Genomic DNA, 6,695 nt, shown 5'->3' with positions numbered 1-6,695 from the left:
ACCTGTACATGAAAGTATAAAAAAAATTAAATGCAAAATCAAATACTGTCATGGTAGACCAAATATATATTATATCAAAAACTTCCTCAAGAGAGAAGAAGAAAAGGACAATAAAAACAACAACAATAAAAGCAACAACAAAACAACATAGATCAATAAAAGCAACAACAATAAAACAACATACAACAATAAAAGCAACAGTAATGTATGTGCCTTACATTACAGTTCCCAAAATATGAAGCAACATTTTACAGAATTGAAACATGAAGTAGTCAGCACATAACAGTAGATGACTTTTATATCTGACTTTTAGTAATGTAAATTAAAAAACAAACATAAGATGAATAAATAAACAGAGGATTTCAACAACACAATAGAACAATTAGACCTAACAGTCACATTTGTATCTCTCCACTCAACAGTAGAATATGCAATAGTTTTAATCACACATGCCACAATATTCCAGACAGACCATCTGTTAAGTTAAAAAACACATCTTAGCAAATTTAAGCAGATGGAATTACACAAATTATTCCTAACTATGATACAATAAAACAAGAAGTTAAAAACACTAGCATGTCAAAGAATAAGTAAAAATTAAACAACAAATTCTCAAACACACTCTTGTTCAAGAGGTTATAGACTTAATATTGTTAAAATGTCACTACTACCAAAAGTGGCCTAGGGATTCAATGTTCTTTCTTTTCTTTTCTTTCTTTTTATTTTGAGACGGAGTTTTGCTCTTGTTGCCCAGGGTGGAGTGCAATGGTGTGATCTCAGTTCACTGCAACCTCCACCTCCTGGGTTCAAGCTGTTCTCTTGCCTCAGCCCCCTGAGTAGCTGGGATTACAGGCATGTGCCACCACACTTGGCTAATTTTGTATTTTTAGTAGAGATGGGGTTTCTCTATGGCTGGTCTCGAACTCCTGACCTCAGGTGATCCGTCTTCCTCAGTCTCCCAAAATGCTGGGATTACAGGCATGAGCCACGACCCTCAGCTGATTCAATATACTTTCTATCAAAATACCAATGAAACTTTTTGCAGAAGTTTTAAAATATTCCACAATTTTTATGGAATTTCAAGTGATCACAAACAGCCAAACAATATTGGGAAAAATATATAAAGACAGAGGCATCATACTTTCTAATTTCAAAACATACTACAAAGGTATAATAATCAAAACAGTTTGGTACTGACATAAAGACAAATGAATGATGAAACAGATGAGACAGTCCAGACATAAGTCCTCATGGGTATAGTAAACATATTTTTAAAATGTGTTCCAAGAATTCACAAAAAAAAAAGAACAGTCTCTTCAACAAATGGTATTGGGAATAATAAAAATTTACAAGGAAAAAATAACAAAGTTAGACCTTACCTTGCACCAGATAAAAACATAAATTCAAAGCCGGGTGCGGTGGCTCACACCTGTAATCCCAGCACTTTGGGTGGCTGAGACAAGTGAATCACAAGGTCAGGATATCAAGACCATCTTGGCCAACATGGGGAAACCATGTCTCTACTAAAAATACAAACAAAAATTAGTTGGCAGTGGTGGCACACGCCTGTAGTTCCAGACACTCAGGCGGCTGATGCAGGAGAATCTCTGGAACCCGGGAGGCAAGAGTTTCAGTGAGCCGAGATCATGCCGCTGTGCTCCAGCCTGGTGACAGAGAAAGACTCCACCACAAATAAAGAAATAAGCTCAAAATAACTAATTTTTGGTAGCTATTAAAATTTTATTTTTCAGATAGTTCGCTGTTATCATACAGAAAGCTACTACTTTGTTAATTTTCTGCAATTTTACTGAATTTGTTGAGTAGTTCTAATAGTATTTGGTGTAGTGTTTAGAGTTTTTCACATATAAGATTATTTTGTCCACAATCAGAGACCATTTGACTTCATCCTTTCCAATTAGTATGACTTTTATTCCTTTCCCTTGCCTAATTTCCTTGGCTAGGACTTCCAGTACTATGTTGAATAAGAGGGCTGAAAGTGGGGATGATTTGTCTTGTTCCAGATCTCAGAGAGAAAGCTTTCAGCTTTTCCTTATTCAGTATAAAGTTAGCATTGTTTTGTCATAAATGGCCTTTATTGTGCTAAGGCACATACCTTCTATTCCTAACTTGTTGAGAGTTTTCATCATAATGAATGCTGAGTTTCATCCAATTCTTCTTCTGCATATGCAAAAGCTACAAAAATGAAAATACTTAATGTGATGGTTGATACAGGGTGTCAAATTGATTTGATTGGAGGATAGAAAGCATTGATCCTGGGTGTGTCTGTGAGGGTGTTGTCAAAGGAGATTAACATTTGAGTCAGTGGGCTGGGAAAGGGAGACCCACTCTTAATTGGGTGAGCACCATCTAATGAGCTGACAGTGAATATAAAGCAGGCAGAAAAACTTGAAAAAGAGAGACTGGCCTAAGCTCCCAGACTACATCTTTCTCCTGTGCTGGACGCTTGCAGCCCTCAAACATCAGGCTCCAAGTTCTTCAGCTTTGGGACGTGGACCGCCTCTCCTTGCTCTTCAAACTTGCAGACAATCTATTGTGGAATCTTGTGATCTCTCTAGGGAAGCCCGACTAATACACCTAGCAACAAACTTAACTAAAAAGGTAAAAGATCTCTACTCTGAAAACGATAAAACATGGATAAAAAATATAAAATACAAATGAATAAATGAAAAATCTTGTGTTTATACACTGGAAGAATACTGTTAATATAGCTACCCAAAGTGATCTACAGACTTAATGTGATTTTTATCAAAATACCAATGACATTTTTTCACAGAAATAAAAAAAATTAAATTTTTATGGATCCACAAAAAACTCTGAATAGACAAAGCAACTTTGAGCAAAATAAAAAAAGCTAAAGGCATCACTTTATCAAACTTCAAAACTTGCTATAAAGCTATAGTAACCAAAACAGCATTGTACTGGCATAAAAACAAACACAGAGACTAATGTGCCCAATAAGCCCAGAAGTTAGTTTATGCACCTAAAGCCAACTGATTGTCAACAAAATTGCCAAGAACACACTTTAGAGAAAAGCTAATCTCTTCAATAAATGGTGCAGGGCCATTTAAATATTTATATTCAGAAAAATTACACTAGACCCTTGTGCCTTGCCTTATATGAAAATCAACTCAAACTAAAGACTTAAATGTAATGCCATCAATTATGAAACTATTAGAGAAAAACTTAAAAAATGCTTTATAACATTGGACGGGGAAAGGATTATTAAAATAAGATGTCAAAACATAGGCAACAAAATCAAAAATAAGCAAACAACATTATGTCAAACTAAAATGCTTTTTCATATTAAAAAAACTAAAAGATTGAAGAGACAGCTTAGGCAATGAAAGAAAATGTTTTCAGGCTATACGTATGACAAAAGGCTGATATTCAGAATATATAAGAAACTTTAAAATCTCAAAATAAAATACAATTATAATCTAATTTAAAAAATGCAAAAGATCTTAATAGATTTTTGTCAAAAAGTGATACAAAAATGGCTAACTGGAACATAAAAAGATGTTCTACATTACTAATCACCAAGGAACTGCAAATCCAAACCACAATGAGGTACCGCCTCACTCCCATTTACAATGGCTATAATAAAAATAAATAAATAAATAAATAAGTAAAACAAGTACTAATGAGGATATAAAAAAGAGTGAATGTATACATTGTTGGTGGAATTGTAAATTAGTGTGGCCTTTATAGAAAATAGTATGGAGGCTTCTGAAAGAAATTAAAAATAAATCTATTATATGATCCAGCAATTTTACTCCTGGCTGTATATCCAAAAGAAAGGCTATCACTGTGTCAAAAAGATATTTGTATTCCCATGTTCATTACAGAACTATTTATAATAGCTTATATATGGAATCAATTCAAATGTACAGCAACAGATAAATGGATAAGGAAAATGTACTATATATACACAGTGAAATCCTATTCAGCCATAAGAAAGGATAAAATTCTGTCAGTTAAAAGAGCATGGATGAAACTTGAGCATACCATGTTAAGTAAAATAAGCCACACAGAGAAACATAAATACTTTATTATCTTATTATCTCACTCATTTGAGGAAGCTGAAAAAAAGGGTTGATATCAGCAAAGAGTACAACAGGGGTTACCAGAGACTGAAGCAGGAGGATGGGAAAAGGCTGCTTAACATGTATTGTGTTACAATTAGATAGGAGAAATAAGTTTTTGTTTTTTTGTTACACGGTAGAATAATAATAATTAATGAAAGGGTATCGCATATTACAAAATACATAAAAGAGACTAGTTGTGGTGGCACATTCTTGCAATCCATACACTTTGGGAGACTGAGGTGGGAGAATCACTTGAAGACAGAAGTTCAAGATGATCCTGGACAACATAGTGTGACCCCATCTCTATGAAAAATTAAAACATTATCTAGGCATGGTGGCAGGTTTCCGTAATCTCAGCTAATTGGGAAGCTGAGGTTAGAAGATTGTTTGAGGTTACAGTGAGCTAGGATTGCACCTCTGCACTCCAGTCTGGGTGTTAGAGCAAGATCCTGTCTCTAAAAAAAGTTAATACATAAAGATAAAAAAAAAAACTAGAAGAAGCTTTTGAATGTTCTCAGCACAAAAATAACAAATACATGAGGCAATAAATATACTAAGTACTCTGATTTTTATTGCTATACAACATATATACATAATTGTTTCCCCAAAATATGTACAATTACATGTGTCAATTTTAAAAAATGAAGACTATAATGTAAAATCTATAGCTGTATAATTCCTAGCACAATATAGAAGGGTGAAACTTCATGACAATTGGTCCCGGCAATAATTTGGGGGATGTAACATCAACGGATGAGACAACAAAAGCAAGGGAATACACATGGTACTAAATCAGTGTGTGAAAAATATCCCAAACAGCCAAAGCAGAACATGGAATAGACATATGCACATTTATGTACACTGTAGCATTACTCACAAACATACTACCTGGAAGCAAATGTACATTTAAGGATGAGTAGATTCAACAAACAGGGCATGTATATTCACTGGGATAGCATTCCGTCTTAAAAATAAGGAAATCTTGAAAAGTACTACAAAAAGGACAAATGTTGAAAACATTCTGTTAAGTAAACCAAGACAGTCAAAAAAGAAGACTGTATAATTACACTTATGTAAAATATTTAGTGAAACTCAAAGAAACCAAGTGTTGTAGTCTCAGCAGTGCACCAAGATGTAACAGTCTCTCGTAGTCTGAGATAACACTCAGAGTTCTTTGTTCTACATTTAAGGAGATTAAGGAGCAGGAACACAAAGGTGAGGTTGGAGTGACAGTTTGATAAGCAAGAGAAGAAAGCTCTTTGCCAGCAGAGATAGGTGTCTGAACGGAGTGCTCTCTGTGAGGCTGGGGTCCAGGGTTTTTATGGACTGGGAAGGGAAGGGAATGTGCCTAGTTCACAGGCTGTCTTGAAAAACGTGTGATTCAGCTTGGCCCAGGACTTTGGCACGGGACCAATCAGGAGCTGAAGGGATGATTCACAGATGCTACATAGATTGGCCCAGGACTTATCAGAAGCTAAGGTGAAAGCTTGGCCCAGGAGCTTGGCCCAGGAGAAACCAGGGGCTGAAGTAATTATTCATAGAGGTCAGACTTACAGTCCAAATAAAGGAGAGTGTCGACCGGAATGCACCAGAGCCCACTGTGCTTATGCCCACAAAAGGAGAAGAAACTTTTTCCTGGGAGCCCACTGACTGCACAAAGGACAAAGGTGTTTCTTTTTTTCTTTTTCTTTTCTTTCTTTCTTTTTTTTTTTTTTTTTGAGATGCACTTTCTAATTATTATTTATTTATTTATTTATTTATTTATTTATTTATTTATTTATTTTGTGATGTAGTTTTGCTCTTGTTGCCCAGGCTGGAGTACAATGGTGCGATCTCGGCTCACAGCAACCTCCGCCACCTGGGTCCAAGTGATTCTCCTGCCTCAGACTCTCAAGTAGCTGGGATTACAGGCATGCGGCACCATGCCCGGCTAATTTTGTATTTTTAGTTGAGACGGGGCTTCTCCATGTTGGTCATGCTGGTCTCGAAATCCCGACCTCAGGTTGTCCGCCCACCTCTGCCTCCCAAATTGCTGGGATTACAGGCATGAGCCACTGTGTCTGGCCAAACAAAGGCATTTCTATTCCAGGTCGGTCTTGTTCCCTTATCTGAGTGAGCTGGAGGTTTCTACAAGTTTTTATCCAAATGGGCCAGAGGTTTTTCTACCTTTGCAGCCATGGGCAGGTCTCCAAGCACAACACCATGTGCTAGTTACCTTGTTAGTGTCTGCCGTTTGATTTTTTCCAGGATTCCTTTTATGTTATGCAGGGATGAGACACTGACCCAAGGACCAGGGACTTTCCAGGGACCGTTCTCTTGCTATCTACCTAAAGCAAGCTAACTAACTTCTTTCACAAGTAATGAGTATTGACTTCTACTTTTGTAAGACAAAAATTATCTAAAACCTATTGCAAAAAGAATAGAACTATACTTACCACTTCTAAACCATATACTTAAAATGTAAGAAATGAAAATGGCATGTTTTTAACTACGATTAGAAATTTAAGACTACCTGAAAGGCACAGTTACAAAATCTTCAAACAGCCCCTTCAAATAACAAAGGGTTATTCTCACATAATTATTTATATA

Source organism: Gorilla gorilla, chromosome 23 (assembly GCF_029281585.2).
Source record: "Gorilla gorilla gorilla isolate KB3781 chromosome 23, NHGRI_mGorGor1-v2.1_pri, whole genome shotgun sequence".
NCBI lineage: Eukaryota > Metazoa > Chordata > Mammalia > Primates > Hominidae > Gorilla > Gorilla gorilla.
Note: the sequence above shows the minus strand (reverse complement) of the source record.